General features: G+C 39.7%; 1 long non-coding RNA gene across 2 annotated transcripts in view; it reads right to left on the bottom strand.

Annotated features, from left to right (window-relative positions):
• LOC135219777 (uncharacterized) overlaps positions 1–19,172 on the bottom strand; it is a 189,900-nt gene extending 170,728 nt beyond the window's left edge. For both annotated transcript variants that reach the window (XR_010315509.1, XR_010315508.1), the window contains exon 1: positions 18,945–19,172. This is a non-coding gene — a long non-coding RNA (uncharacterized LOC135219777). The remainder of the gene's footprint in view (positions 1–18,944) is intronic.
• Between the last annotated feature and the right edge of the window lie 676 nt (positions 19,173–19,848).

Below are 19,848 nucleotides of genomic sequence, written 5' to 3'. Positions count from 1 at the left end.
TGTAACATACCTACCAGAGGCGCCATTAACTGAAACTCGGTGCCACAAGAGCCATGAATCACCAGATTTCAGTTAATGGCAGTTTTTGCTTATGGCGCCATAAATCTCTGCATTTTGGTTAATGGTGGTTTTCGCTTATGAGCACCCAGCCGAGAACTGAACCCCCCCTCTGATAACTGCGGATTGCCAGTATTTGTTTCCCCTCATTGGTCTACTCATGCTGCAACCTTTAGTTCAAGCATTCTAGTTTCTGGTGGAAGTTAATCCTCAACCATAATTTTGACCAGCCCATAGTTTCCCCTGTATGAACAAGACCTTTTCTTGTACTATTGTCCACTCTGACTATGTGAATAAAAGCTTGAAACAATTCCATATTTAAAACAAACAAAAATCTGGCGTAAGCTATTATAAAAATGAAAATAACCGACTGCTAAACTACTATAAAAATCACAAAAACACTATTTTATAAATACTTTGTAAATTTTCAGGAATAGGGAACCTATGAGGAGTACATAATATGACTCTTCCTATCACTTGAATCATAAAATGAAAGAGCAAAAATAACAGTGATAGCATTTGTTATCATATGTAGAATTTTATCAAGAAAAGAATGCAATATGATAAAAAGTTACAGAACTAAGGCTATCATATCTAAACCAAGCATTAGAGTACTTCAGGTAATAAAATGGTATCTTCTGAAGTACTTCAGGCAATAACACATATCTTCTGAGTGATTAATAAAGAAAAAATTAGGGATATGCCCAAGTATAATTGTCAGTTAGTTTTAGTGGTTCCGGTATCGGGGAATTTCTGGCCGATACCAGCTGATACTCTTGTCATTAGTATAGGAATTTAAAACCCTTCTAGGCTTCCTTGTTGAAAAGGATTGCTGCATCAGCTCCATTAATTTTGTATAGTCCTTCCTCTATTTTCCTTATTAAGGATTTCTCAATGTTGCTGAAACTGGCAAGCAACGTGCCAAAGGGGATCGTCAAATCCGGTGTAGTCATATTGAATTATCTTTATTATTGCTATTACTACTACAAGTTTTTTTTTTCTCTCTCTCTCTCTCTCTCTCTCTCCTAAAATGTACAGGCAGTCCCCAGTTTATGACGGGAGTTCCAATCTTGAGATGTGTTGTAAGCGGAATTTTATATACATATACATATACATATATATATATATATATATATATATATATATATATATATACACGTGTATCATAATATATATATATATATATATATATATATATATATATATATATATATATATACACACACACACACACACACATATATATAAAATCAACAAAAAATCTTAAGAAAACCTTATTTTTTACTGCTTTGGTTATATTGAAAATTATGCAAACTACATTATTATGGTTTTTCATAAAAAAAAAAAAAAAACTTCAAATATTGATTACTTTACCTTTTTGGAGTCATATCTCTTCCGTCAGATCAGCGGTGTAACCCTGGAACATGCGTCATAAACCTGGAAATAATTTCTGATGAATATAATTGAAAAGCATCATAACCTCGGAACATTGTAAGCTGAAACCAATCGGGGACTGCCTGTAGTATATATTAACAAAGCCCACCAAACAAAATATACCTAAGCATACCATTGTATGTAAGTTCATTGTTTATCTTTTAAAAATCACAATTATTGGAAGTAAATTGTATTTTTCCTAACTATACAAACCTAAGGTCCTTTACATAAGGAATTACTTTCGGCGTAGCTGGAATTACGGCCGTTAAATTCTTGAACAAGGTGGTTAGGCAGTAACCACCATGTGGCAGGCGGGTAGGCCAGTTTGCCCAGGTGTAAACACTCCACTTTGCCTTTCGGCCCAGGTTCAGATTGAGGGGTGGCATGAGGTGGGCATATATGTAAAGGACCTCAGGTTTGTATAGTTAGGAAAAATACAATTTACTTCCAAAAACTGTGATTTGTTCTTACACAATATACAAACCCTTGGTCCTTTACATAAGGAAGACTCACTGATTGGTGGGAGGACTATGAGTGAGCCTCTAGAACTGACTGGAGTTCTACACACCTAGGCTGCTACTCCTGGTCGTAAGAGCGAGGAGGAGTGCCCTGCCTCTGACAACTTGATCGGAGTATAGGAGCTGCATGATCAAGAGTCAGACTTCTGGGCCTTTTCAAAATGAGTGAGGAATCTTAACTCATCTGAAAACGGGCTGTAAAGAATATTAGAGTCGGAGGCATTAATGCAAAGTTCTGGGAAGGGTTTGCATTATATTGCCAGTCTCCTTCCTCCCCTTGCTAGAGGAAGAAGTGGGATTGCTTCTATGATTCTGATAAGAAACATAAAAAGGATGCTCTAAGTGTAAGCTTACCGCATCAATTGCCCGACCAGCCAGTGTAAGTTCGATTCCTATCCTCAACCCAAAGGAAGAGGAGTGGAAGGACGAGGTGGGGAAGGTAGAGGCGCCAGTCACTCTCGCATCCTTCTTACCTCTAGAACTGCACACCACAGGCGAGATGCAACTCACCCACGTTAAATACATGTCTCGTCCTCATGTTAAATACATATCTCAGCCTCATGTTAACGGGCAAAAGAATGTAAATAATATGTTGGCATACCTTTGCCGCCGACTCTTAACACAAAGTAGAAAGCGACTATAATGGCTATCACAAAAAGTGGGTTTGTATATTAATTTAATTTAATATTATCATCAAACACCGTGTATACATATTTATTTTAAAAACAAAAATAAACCAGAAAGATCCCACGGGGAAAAATGATCAATGACTAGTCAGCAAGAGCTCACAAACACACGTCTTCATCGGAAGACGGCCGAAAGCAAAGTGGAGTGTTTACATCGGGGCAGGCTGGCCTACCCACCTGCCACACGGGAGTTACTGCCTAACCACCTTGTTCAAGAATTTAACGGCCGTAATTCCAGCTACGCCAAAAGTAATTCCTAATGTAAAGGACCAAGGGTTTGTATATCGTGTAGGAACAAACAGATTGTATCTTTATACTGTACAGTGTATTTAACAATTTATTATAATTCTAATTTTAATTAACTAAGGTTGTGTGTATCTATCAGCAATGAGTCATTGTCATTCTGTTGGAGTTGGGTACTATTTTAACATGTGCAGTGCAAGAATGGTGTAAGTGGTGCAATGAGCTACTGTACTGCTACTGCTGCAGCTTGGAATTAGACACGTGCAGTTTATATAACCCTATACATAATATGACCTTTCAACTTTTGAACCTTTAATATACAATAACCCAAGAACAAGAATGATCCTAGTTACAATATATATTCTTCTAAATAACAGTAATATGGGGGTATCAGTATCAGTATCGGGCAAAAATTTAGTACTGTGCATCCCTTAAAAAAATCTAAGAGAATTATCCAAACCATTGCCAAGGTGCCTATCGTTTTTACTGAGAACAACATAGGAACCTTCTCTTGTGCATATAACCTTAATAATAAGCTTAAAAATCCACTTCAAACTCCTAAGCTTTACAAGGACTACTGTCCTCATCATCAGGGGGAATCTACGGTAACTATATTAAAATTTTACACAAACAGGATCTTTATATTGGGTTCCTACTTGACCATTCTGGTTTGTTGGGGTTATGCTAATCATCCTGGGTTTAAGTCTCAATAGAGCAGTTTAGCATTTCATCAATCCATGGAATATGTCCTGAATATTTTCTTCTCTAACAATTCTGGGTAGTTTGGCTTTTGTTTATCATAAAAGTGACGTATGGTTAATTTTAAAGATTACTTATTTATTTTTTACAAGATATAGCAACACGACTATTTTATGAGTACATATGTATACCAACCAATATGTACTTCTGGCACAGCCAGAACCGAGACAGTTGTCTCTGCCTCTCTCCACTTTTAGTGACAGAAGGCCCAGGAACCATTTGGTTTGTGACATTTTCAGGGCCATCAGGACTTCTTTTGGGAGGTCTTCTTGGACTACTTCTAATTACTATTTCCCAAAAAACAGACATGAGGAGGATGAAAAGAAAAGGATGCGTAAGCACTCAAGAACAATGAAGAGTAAGGGAAACTTGCAATTTCCTTCCTTGTCCTTGGCTAGTCTAGGTTGTTATCCAATTCTGTTGTACTTGGGAAAAAAAAAAGTGCAGAGTTCCCAAAGTCCAGGAAAAATATGTTAAATAATGTGTTTTTAATTAACACGAACTTTCCAGGAACATAACCCTCGCGTTAATTGAGAGGTAACTGAATGATATTTCAGGCACTGGGGCCAAGAAGGCCATTCAGCACCGGAATGAAGGTTACATAAATTGAATTATGGTAAATGATTTAATAACTTAGTGAAAGAAATTATTAACCCTCTTACGCCGACTGGACGTATTTTACGTCGACATTTTTTGTCTCCCGTGTGCCGACTGGACGTATTTTACGTCGACTTACAAAAGTTAATTTTAAAATTCACGGAAAAATACTTATAGGCCTACCATCCTAAAACTTTTGAATCACGCGCCTTGGGGGATGCTGGGAGTTCACGGATCAAGGTGTTGTTTTGTTTACAATTGTTACGCAGGCGCGCAAGCGCGAATTTCTTTCTTGCCGCACTAAAACGTATCTGTGACACATCTCGGAAAATAATTTCGTCACTTTGACATAATTTTTGTACCACTGTAAATTAGCCGTTACATGAAGTATTATATATGAAAATGTGCGCATTTTTATGTAAAATACAACAATAAAATACTCATGATTGTAGCTTTTATCAGTTTTGAGATATTTTCATATAAATAACGATAACTGCCAAAATTTCAACCTTTGGTCAACTTTGACTCTACGGAAATGGTCGAAAAACGCAATTGTAAGCTAAAACTCTTATATTTTAGTAATATTCAAACATTTACCTAAATTTTGCAACTAATTGGAAGTCTCTAGCACAATATTTCGATTTTATGGTGAATTTATGAAAAACTTTTTGCCTTACTTCCGCACGTAACTCTTCCGAAAAAAAATCATACATGCGATTGTGGTAATGTTTGCCACCATTTAAAATTAGCCGTTATATAAAGTTTTATATAAGGAAATGTGCGCAATTTCATGCACAATACAACTAAAAACAACCCATGGTTGTAGCTTTTATCAGTTTTGAGATATTTTCATATAAATAACGATAATTGCCAAAATTTCAACCTTCGGTCAACTTTGACTCTACCGAAATGGTCGAAAAACGCAATTGTAAGCTAAAAACGCTTATATTCTAGTAATATTCAAGCATATACCTTCATTTTGCAAGAATGGAAGTCCTCTAGCACAATATTTCGATTATGGTGAATTTATGAAAAAAATAACATTTTCTTTACGTCCGTGCGGTAGCTCTCCGGCAAAAAATCATTACCGAAAAAATCATACGTGCGATTGTGGTAATGTTTGCACCATTTTAAATTAGCCGTTACATAAAGTTTTATATATGAAAATGTGCACAATTTCATGTAGAATACAACAAAAAATAATTGAAGATTGTAGCTTTTCTCATTTTTGAAATATTTGCATATGATTAACGATAAATAGAAAAAAAACCACGTTCGGTCAACTTTGACTCTACCGAAATGGTCGAAAAACGCAATTGTAAGCTAAAACTCTTACAGTCTAGTAATATTCAGTCATTTATCTTCATCTTGAAACAAATTCGAAGTCTCTAGCAAAATATTGTTTAGATTTATGGTGAATTTAAAAAAAAAATCTTTCCTTCCCTCCGCGCGCGGATTCTCCGCCCACATCAAATCCGAAATGCGTACGTACCATTCTCGGAATATTTGCTCCGTTTCATATTAGGCATTTCATAGAGTTTTATATATGAAAATGTGCGCAATTTTATGTAGAATAAAACGAAAAATATTTGAAGGTTGTAGCTTTTCTTATTTCCGAAATAATTGCATATAAAAAATATATATATACAAAAATTTGACATTCAGTCAACTTTAACTCGTCAGATATGGTCAAAAACTGCAATTGTAAGCTAATACTCTTACAGTATAGTAATATTCAATCATTTGTCTTCATTTTGAAAGAAATTGGAAGTCTCTAGGACAATATTTAGATTTATGGTGAATTTTTGAAAAAAATATTTGTTTACGTCCGTGCGTTACGAATTCATGCATTATTTTGTGATAATATTTTCTCTGTGTTGCTTTTATTGTTTTGCAATGTGTTACATACCAAAATGATCGCAATTTAGAGTATATTACAACGAAAAAAAAAGTAACTTGTTACCTTTAACCGTTTTGCGCACAGCGCGATTTGAATACAATTATATATGAAATTTCGTTTTTGCGCTATCATATATTGCATTATTTATATATGATAATAATAATTTTTTCATTTCTGACGGTTGCATACTAAACTTCAGGTAATGACAAAAAAAGGAGCCAAAAATGAACTCATCTTGAAAACTAAGCGCGCTGTGATTTTTTGAAAAAAATATTTTTTCCGCTTCCGCGCTCACTCCGAAACCCCTCCGGCACACGGGAGACAATTTTTTATTTACCGCTCCGGCGTAAGAGGGTTAATAAAACTAGATGTGACCAATAAAAAAAAAATGAAGTTTAATGAATGGTGTATTATATATTAATAATAGTTTAATGTCTTCAACATTTATATGATATATATATATATATAATTAACTGTCTGTTATTAAAAATTTGTATACGCTTTAAAAAGGAGATGAGAGCAGAAATATCTGCTTCGTCTCCTAAGATATTCAAGAGGGATTAACCCTGGAAATAGCTTTCCCTTTGGTTAAAATATCTGGGGCAAACCATCGGAATGTGCTCCACTGTTAGTATCTCGTCACAGTAAGCACACACTGGTGGGCTGCTTCCTTCTAAAGTAAATTGATGGGTTAAATAAGTGTGCCCAATCTTTAATCTTGTTAAAATAATCTCTGTTCTTCTGTCAAGCTGGAATGACGAAGGCCAAGGCCGTATATTTTTCCTAATATTTCTATCCTTATTATTATTGGCAAGAAGAGAAGTCCACCTTTCTTGTCATTTACGTAATACATAAGACCTAATAGGATCTTTTAGGTCTGTATGAGACACTTTTCTGAAAGTTTTTTCAGGTAAAACACTAGCAGCTTTGGCTTCCCTGTCTGCAGTCTCGCTTCCGTGAATACCAACGTGAGAAGGGACCCAACAGAAAGAGACTAATTTACGCAAACAATATATACGAAAAAGCAATTTCTGAACCTTTTGAATTAATGGATGAAAGCTATTAAATTTTTTAATAGCTTCTAAAGTGCTTTTAGAACCTGAGTATATGACAAAATTAGTGTCAATACTTTGAAGAACTAAATCCAGGGCAGAGATTACAGCTGCTAATTCTGCAGTAAATATTGATGCACAGTCAGGTAATTTAGCTGTATATGCTGTATCACCAAGGAAAACAGCACACCCAACACCACTATCCGACTTTGATCAATCTGTAAAGATCTTCACATAATTAGCATGGGTAACGACGTGCTCTGAGAATTTTCCCCTAATCTCTTCTTCAGTGCAGTCCTTTATGTTAAATGATTTCTTGCATACTAATGCTTCTAGAATAATCCATGGAGGATTTACGCGATGTTCTACTTCCAGGACTTTCTGGGATTTGAGATGGTTATCCCTAACATTCTCATTCAGTCAAATTGGAATGGTTAAGAAGCTCTTGTACCAGAGAAATTCTGCGAGTCTGTTTCCTTGAGTACTTGAAAGGAAGGATTTTTGGGAGCACTTTTCATTCTAGCCACGTATCGCAACCTTAGCTCTTGCCTTCTTAGATCAAGGGGAAGATGATGAGTCAACATATATGGTTTCAACAGAAGTTCTAAAAGCCCCTGAGCATATTCCCAACCCCATGTTCTGTACAACATCCAATTCCTTTAGCTTGGTTTTACAAGCTGACGAATAGATCTGATAGCCATAGTCTAGCCTGGAGCGACACAGCGAGTCATATAGCCTCAAACGGGATTTCTTATCAGTCCCCCAAAACAAAATTCAGAAATGGAGTTTTCATATTAAAAATGATATTATTATGATACAATAAAGTTTGTTCATACTTACCTGGCAGATATATATATAGCTGTATTTTCCGAAGTCCGACAGAATTTAAAAAACTTACGACACTCGCAGTGGGAGTCAGGTGGTTAGTACCCATTCCCGCTGCTGGGAGGCGGGTGTCAGGAACCATTCCCATTTTCTATTCATATTTTTTATTTCCACTGTCTCCTGAGGGGAGGTGGATGGGTACTTAAAATATATATATCTGCCAGGTAAGTATGAACAAACTTTATTGTATCATAACAATATCATTTTGTTCATGAAACTTACCTGCCAGATATATATATAGCTGAATCCCACCTTTGGTGGTGGGAAGAAACAGAATAGAATTTTAGGAAACATATACATGCAGATAATTGATATCTTGGTTCCTTACCTGTTAGCATAGCTGACTTCGTGATTACTGTCACCCAAGTCTGCTTCTGCTTTACTAGAGTTGCCAGCGAGGTAGAGACCTATATAGCTGGTGCGCTCTAGATGATCTGTCAACGGGGCCGTGACCACGATGTGACTAGACCATTGACCATACCATGAGGGCAACGAAGTAATAAAAACACCACCTGGCCTAGTCTACCAAAGGAAAGTCCCACTATACTAGACTAAAGGAAGGGAGATCCGCCTCAGGCGGTCGACCCCACAACCAAAAAACACACAATATTAAAAAACTCACCTAACCCCTAAAGGATAGGATGAGTGCTACCTCCTGCCCCCAAAACAGTGTCTGCAGCAACGTATGGTCCCAGCAAGTAGCAATGTTCGAATGTTGCTTTCACCTCCCGTAGGTAGTGTGAAGCGAACACCGAATTGCTCTGCCAGTAGGCGGCACTCAGAATGTCACCGAGTGCCATATTTTTGTGAAAAGCTACCGAGGTCGAGATAGCCCTCACCTCGTGGGCGTTCACTTTTAAAAGCTTCATATCACTATCACTGCATGTGGCATGAGCTTCCTTAATGGTGTCCCTCAAGAAGAACGTAAGCGCGTTCTTCGACATGGGAAGATTTGGCTTCTTGACAGAGCACCACAAGTTACCAGAAGGGCCTCTACAGTCCTTAGTCTTTTCTAAATAGAATTTGAGAGCCCTGACAGGGCACAGGACTCTCTCTGGTTCACGTCCCACGATTTCTGTCAAACCCTTGATTTCAAATGTCTTCGGCCAAGGGTTGGAAGGGTTTTCGTTCTTTGCCAAGAACGTAGGGCTCAAAGAACATACAGCATCGTGATTCTTAAACCCAATATGTTTGCTTATAGCCTGGATCTCGCTAACTCTCTTCGCCGTTGCCAGAGCAGTTAGGAAAAGTGTTTTTCTCGTCAGGTTTCTAAGCGAAGCTGAGTGAAGCGGTTCAAAATGGCTGGACATAAGAAACTTAAGAACTAAGTCTAAGTTCCAAGATGGTACTTTTGGTTGAGGAACCTTCGAAGTCTCAAAAGACCTTAGGAGATCATGAAGGTCTCTGTTATTGGCCAAATCCAGCCCTCTATGCCTAAAGACTACGGAAAGCACACTCCTGTAGCCCTTTATCGTAGGCACCGCTAATTTAACTTCCTTCCTCAAGTAAAGAAGGAAGTCCGCTATCTGGCTCACAGAGGTTCAGGTGGAGGAAATGCCCTTCTTTCTGCACCAACTTCTGAAAACAGCCCACTTGGATTGGTACACTGCAAGAGAGGAAGGTCTCCTTGCAGTGGCGATCGCCCTTGCCACAGGTCTTGAAAAACCCCTCGCTCTGGCCAACTTCTGGATAGTCTGAACGCAGTCAGACTCAGAGCGGGGAGGTTTTTGTGGTACCTCTCGAAGTGGGGATGTTTGAGTAGATCTGTCTTTGGGGGGCAGAGAGTCGCCGGCCAGAAGGGGGCGATTAGGGTCATCCTCACTCCCTCTGATGACGCGAATGTCCTCATTACCTCCCCTAGGATCTTGAACGGGGGAAAGGCGTATAGGTCTAGTCCCGACCAGTCCCAAAGAAGGGTGTCTACTGCTACTGCTCCTGGGTCCAGAACCGTTGAGCAGTACAGCGGAAGTCTCTTTGTTCAGGAAGTTGCGAATATGTCCACGAGAGGACATCCCCACAACTTCCACAGCCTCTGGCATACGTCCTGATGGAGGGTCCATTCCGTCGGCAGCAGTTGACCTTGCGGACTGAGAAGGTCTGCTCATACATTTTCCACTCCTGATACGAATCTCGTCAGGATAGTGACGTCGTGTGCCCTCGCCCACAACAGGATTTCCTTCACAAGGATGAACAGAGACCGAGAGTGGGTTCCTCCCTGTTTCTTGAGGTATGCCAGGGCTGTGGTGTTGTCCGAGTTGATCTGCACCACCTTGCTGGAGACTTCGTCCTGAAAGAACTGGAGCGCAAGATGAATTGCTGCAAGTTCCTTGAGATTTATGTGCCAGGACACCTGTTCCCCTCTCCAGGTGCCTGACACTTCCTTCCCCCCAAGTGTCGCTCCCCACCCCATGGAAGACGCGTCGGAGAACAACACTAGGTCGGGGCTCTGAAGCTTGAGAGAAAGTCCTTCTGCAAGCTTCCGCGGATCTGACCACCATCTTAGGTGTTCTTTCACCTCTTCCGATAACAACAAGATCGCTTCCAGGTCGTTCTCGTGCTTCCAGTTGTTCGACAGGAAGAACTGAAGAGGTCTGAGGTGCAGCCTCCCTAGGGAAACAAACTTCTCCAGTGAGGAAATGGTCCCCAGCAGACTCATCCATTCCCTCACCGAGCATGATTCTTTCCCCAGAACGTCGAGCATCTGCAAAAGCTTCCTCCCGTCTCAATGCGTAGGACGTTGAGTGTCTTCAAGAGACATCCTCGCGAGTGTCTTACCGAGCGTATTGGTGCATAGAACACCAAGGGATCTGAACGGCATCTCAGAGAGGATCTTGTCGAGCGCCCTGATGCATGAAAGGCCACCCGAGAGGAGTCCTGGAGAGCCGCACGCTACTCCTGAAGTGTGAGAGCACTATAGGAAGACGTACGGCTATCGTCTCCAAGACGGCCTTAAAGACCTTCGTTACCTTCTAACAAAGACAGTGGCCGCCTGTGCGACATCTTGCGTCTTTGTAATGCAAATGAACATATCCAGAAACGCGCTCAAAAAAGGAACGCCGAGCATTCCGAAAGGCATCCTCGCGAGGTGCTTGCCGATCGTCCTGATTGCATTCTTTGAGCGTCTTGAAGAGCGTCCGGAAAAGGAGAGCGACGAACATCAAGGGAAGCGTTATAGTGAATGACGTGCGTCAACACGAGTAACCTGAGAGGCTTCCTGGCGAGGGGAGAGCCGCTCATGAAACGCGAGCGTCCTAAGCAGAAGTATGGTGATCGTCATCAGGACGAGTCTTAAGGACGTTCGCCACTCTTGACAAAAACGACGGCCGCCTGTGCGGCATCTTGCGTCTTTGTCACGCTCATCGACACTGCAGAAGGGCATTTAAAAGAACGCCTGTGTGTTCTTGGGTATGAGGAAAGCTTTGCCCTTCTGTCAAAAACTAGGATAGTCTGTCCAGCGTAGCTGCCGAACCAGAGTCATCTCTGTCCGCTGACAGAGCGTCCCTTAGGGACGAGTAAGAGGCGTCTTGGCGAGCTGTTTGACTATGCAAATCAGCTTGCCGGACGTCAAGCTTATCAGCTTGAACAATATCCCAGTTTCGTAGTAAAGCGAAACGTAACACCTAACGTATACGGAGCGCCATGAGGAGAGGAGGGAGGGGAGCGTCTTGGAGAGCAAGAAAACAATCCTTGCTACAAGAGTAACGACGTTCCTTCCTCTCAATAGAGCGTTGAGTGTCTCGAAAGGCGTCCTCATGAGGATCCTGCCTTATGGACATTTTTTATCTCTTGACAAAGACGACGGCCGCCTATGCGACATCTTGCATCTTTGTCACGCTTATCAATATTAAGTCATGCCGAAGGGACGCCAGATCAGTACTCTGACGCTCCCTCCTGACGAGAGAGAGGACGCGAAGCATCCTCTTCTCTAAAGCTTCTTTTTAGAGGCCGCGAGTCCTTCCGAGAGCTCCAACCGTGCGGGGAGGACGCCTCGGAGGACGAGAAGCAATCTTTCATGATTCGTGCACGATCTTTGGCAGCCTTGGAAGCGTCTTCAGGTCCTGCCGAAGGGACGCCAGATTGGTTGTTGTTTCCCGTAACCCTCCTTCAGTTTTCGACTTGCCCCCTCCCGAGGTCCTGGGCAGTCCGACAGAGGTCTAGACCTAGAGGCGTTATAGGACCGATCTGACGTCCCCTCCACAACACTAGGGGCAAAATCAACATCACTACACTCACAACACTGATTGGAGAGCGAGCACTTTATATTCCACGCTTACTTGATGTAATCCACCATAATAGAAAGGGCATTACCTCTCACAGACACTTCCTCTAGGCCCGTAAGCCATACCACAGGGTTAGGCAAAATAACGTCTACAGGAGGTTAGTAGGTTCATTATCCTAACTTCTGTTTACTGTGTAGGGAGACCTCCTGATTCTATCACGCTCTAATTTGCGTACATACGAATCATACGTCTTCATTCAGAATCAGTCAACATTACACTAATTACATTGATCTTTCAACAAAGAAAACATGTAAACGTCATGTATACTAAGCGAGTGTCTACCGAAGGTTTCGGTAGCCTCACCTTACCCCTTGCAGACAACAAAGTCTGAAACTAGGCTAACTAGATTCAGACATTATATGCAATGAAAAAATTTTAATTAATTTATGATAGCGTATGCCTAGCCACAAATCCAAGTCAATCATTCAAAAAATAATTAGGATACTTAAGCGGCTAATGAAGTTTCAAAATCCTAGGCGGAGGTAATGGAAACAGGTGTTTCCACTACCGGCGACAGAGAAAAATCTGAATAGAAAATGGGAATGGTTCCTGATATCCGCCTCCCAGCGGCGGGAATGGGTACTAACCACCTGGCCGCCCACTGCGTGTGCCGGGAGTTTTGAAATTCTGTCGGACTTCAGAGAATACAGCTATATACTATATATCTGACATGTAAGTTTCATGAACAAACCTTACTTTTAATGCTTTAGGTGTATTGAAAACTATGTAAACTGCATTCTTATGGCATTTTTCATTAAAAAACCCTTCAAATATTGATTATTTTGCATTTTTGGTGTCGTATTTCATCTCACAGATGAGCGTTGTAGGCGTCGTAACCCTGGAAATAACGTCTATTGACAAGCGTCATAACCTCGGAACGTCGTAAGCCGACACCGTCGTAACCTGGGGACTGCCTGTACTTCCTGAAGGGAAAGGAACCTTCAAAGAAGAGGGGGCATCCAAAGTACCTCCTGCCAAAGGGACCAAATCCAAAGTCCCCAAAAAAGGAAGGGTAGATTTAACTTTTGTCACACTACTGGCCGGAAACAAAAAATCCGCTGGATCCGACTGTATCTCCTCTACCTGATCCCTAACATCCTTAACTGTCTGTCATATCCCAATTTCTGCCCTAACACTATGACTTACGTTCTTAGGGGAATAGGGGAATTCTGCTGCAAACACTGCCTCCTCCACGCCGCGGGGGCTGGTAGCTCCTACCCTTTTGGTTTTTGGATATCCATGAGCCCCAGCACCCGTCAGGGCTGGTTCTGGAACAGGCAGGGGAGCTGAAAAAGAACGATTAGTACTCTGTTCCCTATTACTACCCAGCTTATCATCATGAAACTTAAGACCCCAAGCCAGCAAACAAATTAGACATACTCGATGTCAGCCTGTCCTCTAGTTTCTTAAAAAGAATATGTACTCTAAATCACTAGGTTCTTCCTTTTTGGGCTTAAACCCCGACGCTAACCTACATACACAGTAAATGTACGGCCAAGCCTATTCACACCTTCCGGTGCTGCTGTTAGACAGATATCATTATAAGCACTGCCTGCCCGGTACTGTTAATAGCATCCTGTAGACTATAGTACACCGCACCAGGTGGTGCATATAGAATGCTGCTGCCTATACACACATCCCAGCGCTGCCAATAGCCTTATGTTGCTATGCACATCCCCCTTCTCTGAGATCATGTTAACATTGTAGTCGTATTTTTCTTGTATAATCTATAATTTCCTCTTTCAAGTGAACAATGTTCAGTGGTTGATTCTTACGTTGAATCAATATTTTTGGAATAAGATAATTCACCAATTATTTATATTTAATACTGTAAATGCATAAAATTTTTCATACATATTTACTTTATCGAGTTCATTTTCCTGTATTACCTAAAATCTGGAATGTTTGTTTTCAATAGGAACTGAAACAAAAATGTAATACTTCATTTACCTTATTATAATTTTTGGTGCATAGGGGGAAAGTAGGGGATAATCACCTCTGATGTAGGGGGAAAACAATCATAGTGGCGTGGCTGCACTGTCTTACACTAATGCGGGAAATACGTCTAGTATAGTTTGCATATTCTCACCTCCAAAGTTTCAATAGAAAATGGGAGGCGCACATAGTATCGTTTGCCAATTCTCACTGCCAAAGTTTCAATAGAAAATGGGAGTTGCACACAGTCTCGGTTGCCTATTCTCACCACCAAAGTTTCAATAGAAAATGGGAGGTCTCTCGTTTGCCTATTCTCACCGACAGTTTCAATAGAACATGGGATGTGCGTATAGTCTTGTCTGCCTATTCTCACCGCCAAAGTTTCAGTAGAAAATGGGCGATGCGTAAAGTCGTTTGTCTATGCGCACGTCCCAGAGGTGCTTAGGTATACTATGGTAGATTCACTTCAACCATACATTTCAAACCCAGAACCATTCATTACAATGCTCCTGATTGGCTGTTGATAAGCCAATCACAGGGCTGGAAACTATCAGTCTCTCTCAAGAGTTTGCGTAGGTAACATCTATGTTCCAACATCTTTCAAACTTTATAACTTTCATTAAATCTTAATTTTACCTGAAGAAAAGGAGTGTTTCCCAATTTCATCATTACATAGAGCCAATGATTTAAGGATTATAATGATATAAGAATTATGTGCTTCAGTAAACTTAACGCTAAAATGTTTATAGTGAAACAAACAAAATTCTTAATATGAAATATATTCTATAATGCCTTTCATGAAATCGCATTGCATTCATCATTTATCAATTTATCGTCTTGCGTTTCATATAATTTCGTAGCTTAAATGTCACGGAAGACAATGCAACCAAAAATATTATAGGCTGGTCTATCAATAGGAAAATAACAAGCAAAAGATAGAAGAAGTCTTATGTGGGAAAAGAATATTAAGACTTCATTACCATCACTATCACCCATCACCATTCACCCTTTCACATCTTATAGTGGATATCTATATGAAAAAATTCTTACTTGGATATTGATAGTTTAAGAAATTTATTCATCCCATTGATTTTTCTTTTGCTACAGTCAGTCCTCCTTTATCCCTCCCATTATTCCTTTTAATTTATTATATAATTACAATTTTCTTCAAATTCTTATATCATCATAATTCTTAAATCATTGGCTTGTCGATGTTTAATGATGCAATTGATAAACACTACTTTTGGTACATATTTAGGAGACTCGCACCAGTGTTTTAAGGTTTAACAACGGAAAATGGCAAGAAACCAACAGATTGGTGTTGCAGAATGTGTAGAAACATGAGGAAACTCTTTAAAAAAACAAGACACTATCCCTTACTCTTACACACACAATCTCAAACCTTAAAAAAACCTATTATAGTGGACCCCCCAGTTGGAACTGGGTTTTTGGGTGGGGGGAGCAGGAGAAAAGTGATTGGCAGGGCACTACCTAACCTGACACAACCGCCTAACCTAACCTAGGGCACTGTACCCCTACCTAGGCCTAGTGGGGGGCCACCCTGCAACACCCCCTTAAGGGCACTACGTCTCTGGCACAGATCCACTAGTTTTTGTGTATTTTCTGGGCACACTAGACAAAAATCCCCATAACTTAAATAACACTCACTACAAGATGCTGGAATTTCAACAGGATCTGGAATATTATCCCGTAAATGCTGCTCAGAAGTGGTGGCTACCGGCTCAAAGTCTAAGAAGGAACTGAAATAGCGTTGGTAGGATAATGTATTCTGGTGCAAAGAAAATTTTCGAACACCTGCGCCATTGGTCAAAGTTTCTGAGATGTCAAAAAATGAAACTGATTGGCTAAACGTGAAAGATGTTATAGTGTACTCATTTTCTCTATGGATTTTAGTAGTTACACGGCTCATTAAAAGTAATATTACCGTATAGGATACATCTCTCCCGACTTAAGAAAAATTCGAGGTAAAAACTTATCAAACTCACTTAATTCCACCTCATTCAATCTCTCATATAATGCCTACTTTTTATATAGCTTTTCACATGCTCTTTCTATGTAGGTGATTATTTTATTCTAATATCCAGTGCGGCATGCTTCTTAAGTGGTACTGTACTTTTCTGCGGGTAAAACCGAGGTGTAATGAAAGTTATAACTTTTGAAAGAGGAGAGGTGGAACATACATCTTGCCTATGTGAACTCTCTCTTAGAGACTGAGTTTCCAACCCTGTGATTGGCTTATCAAAAGCCAATCAGGAGCATCATAAGGAACTGCGCTGGGCATAAGCTGCATGGGTGAAGTGAATCTACTATAGACACTTCATAAATGTAAAGGAGACGGACACACGAAGATGTCAATTAAAGATATAGTAGTTTGACTGATGAAGAATACCGAAAAGGGCTTAAGTAGTAATGCATTGAGGTGAAATACTTTTAAGTTAAGTATATCTTAGTTTTACCAGACCACTGAGCTGATTAACAACTGGGGGGGCTGGGGGGGCAACTGCTTTCCCCCCAAGATTCAACTTGCCCCCCTCACGGCCCACGCCCCAATAAGTAACAATAGCTGATTTTCCATTATTCCTACCCAAATTCAAATGTGTTATCAACATTAAGTATATCTATCTATCTATTAGCTTCCAGTGAGGATGAGATAAAATAAACAGTAGTGGGAGTCTATAGATTTTGTTGAAATACCTTTTGTGTCAATGACAGGGCTTAGGCCTACACATCAAATTCTTATATTTTGAGGCAAGACAGGGCTTAGGCCTACACGTCAAATTCTTATATTTTGAGGCAATGACAAGACATAGGACTACACATGAAATTCATATATTTTGAGCAATGATAGGGCATAGGCCCTACGTGTGCAAATTCATATATTTGAGCTAATGATAGGGCATAGGCCTACACGTCAAATTCTTATATTTTGAGGCAATGAAAAGGAATAGGCCTTCACGTCAAATTTTTATATTTTTAAGCAATGACAGGGGATAGGCCTACACATCAAATTCTTATATTTTGAGGCAATGTCAAGGCATAGACCTGGACATAAAAATTCTTATTCTTTTTTTTTTTGAGACAATGACGGGCATGGGCCTACACATCAATTTCTTATTGCAAATGGTTTTCTACCGGTATCTGTTGGAAATAGGGTACCTTGTTATTAATATAGTAGTTTCAAGTTGAAACTTTCAACTCCTCGATATATAATGTATATCATAAAGTGGAATGTACACTTATAAGCAAAAGCACATACACATACATGCCTGGAAGAACCAAATCTTAGGAATGTCTCAGCCTTACACCAACTATCAAACTGCTTTCAAAGAACTATACTGAAAATATATTTACTACAGGGACAAATTATATTGCTGTGACGAGTAAATATAAGGCTGCTGTAATATTCTAGTGCAGACAATATTCATAGAGATCTCGATTACTTTTAATTAATTAATGCATTACTAAATTTCAGTTATGAGTAGGTGGACAATTCTTTGCACAAATATTTTATGAATACCTAGGTCTGTGTTTATTCTGCAATGTTAGGATATAGGTATACCATATGGAAAATTTTCGAAGACACTACAAGCACAATAACAGCAACAATTAAAACAAGAATAAACACAAGAACCAAAATAAAACAGTCGAATATAAGATAGGCCTATAGGAATTCAAACGTCATAAGCTGTGTAAACCGACAAAAAGGCATACGCCCCTATAGGTCTAGTATGTCAATTTTTATGATCCTGTTATCTAGAAAGGAGATACTATACACACAAACACAACAATAAATCGTAGTAATATCACTTACAACTCTATGAAATCAAGCAAAATATCGTAGCAACTCTCCAACACAACAGAAATGTGGCCGTGGCGGCAAAAACCTTGTTCTTAATTCTTGATTACTCAGGTCAGAGTGGAGGTTTGACCTTTGTATTGGCAAAGAAGTTAATTTCAAACTAATCTGGCTGTGATGGTAAGCGGCAAAGCATAATTGTGGACTTTGCAGTACAAATTTTGCAACAATCGTTCAGAAAAGCAACTACTATATTTTTGATAATCGAACGTTGCCAACTTCGTTGGTAGTTGCCAACCACAAAATTCTGTAGCCAACCACCTCAGAAAGTTTACAACTTTCAGGAATTTGCCATCAAAGTTGCCAACTTGGCAACCCTGGGTGGTACGCCAGCACTTAACGACCACGCCACTGAGGCACTGCCATGTGTTACTAGTACCAGGTCGTCGGGGGTCGGGGGATGAGCGTTTTAACATGAACCAAAGTCGGCACATACCTTATCTAGGTAAATTTCTCAAGATGGGCGACTCTCATGCCATAATGTACTGCAGACGACATTGAGAAACAGCCGACTAGCCTATAAAATGGATGAGCGCAAATCATCGGACATGTTTCTGCTACGCAAGATGTCGTCACGCCACTGCTACTTAGCCTATCTAGGCAACTTCCATATATAGCTTTTAAGGCAAGTGGGTTTTAAATACTATCTACTTAATTATTATAATAGGCGAGGCCTACATTATGCAAAGTTATACGTTAACTTTCAAAATTTTTTACTTACCTTCAACCGTTAGTGTTCATCTTGTTAGGAAGGAAAACTGGAGCCACAGGCCTAGTCCTAAGTCACTTGAGAAGGGAGAGGCGGCATAAGCAGTTTTGCCACGTACATTTCCTTCCTTTCCAGTGGCACCAATGTCTTTTTCTGATTTTGGTAGCACGCAGTTTTTACAAGCAGTAACATAAACGCCTAATAATAAGTTAATATAACTACAATCACCATCGGATACATAGACAGCGGACCCCCGCCTTTTAATAATGACGTCCCCAGTTACACAGTATAAGTACACCTTTGAAGTTTGATTTTGCTTATTCCTAAAAGGTTTTCCTTCCACATACTCTTAGCAAGAAGTCGACCTTGTATTTACTAAGGCTATTTTATGAACTATATCCTATCATGTGTCACATTTCAGTGGTTTCCATATACATAAACATTTTAAATTGCCTACATTTGTAAGATGTACTATATAAAAGTATATTGAAAACTATTTGAGGGTTCAATAATCATATCGTAGTCTCACAGTACATAGTTCTCAACCTTTTTATTTTCACGCCCTTCCAAGAGGTGGTTTTTCCCTCAACGTCCCCCTTGCATCGTAAAGTAAAACTCCCTTCAAAATTTAAAGAAAATATTTTTTTATAGACACTTGTATGGTTGAATGACAGAGAGTGCACAGAGAAAATTTTCTTTGACATATTCAGCCTGGTCTTGAGAGCAACGAGCGTGGAAAACGCAGTTTCACGGAGATGCTATACATGGATCGAACATAGAGTATCATGTAGGAAATTTAACCTATATGGGATACTTTTTAGTTTTTCATAAACCTACCGAATATTAAATCCTCACTCTTATTAAGAGAACAACGAATATAATCAGAGAATTTTTAAATTTTCCTTACAAAAACATG

The sequence above is a fragment of the Macrobrachium nipponense genome, chromosome 1, assembly GCF_015104395.2.
Source record: "Macrobrachium nipponense isolate FS-2020 chromosome 1, ASM1510439v2, whole genome shotgun sequence".
Taxonomy (NCBI): Eukaryota; Metazoa; Arthropoda; class Malacostraca; order Decapoda; family Palaemonidae; genus Macrobrachium; species Macrobrachium nipponense.
This window is presented reverse-complemented; position numbering and strand designations above follow the sequence as displayed.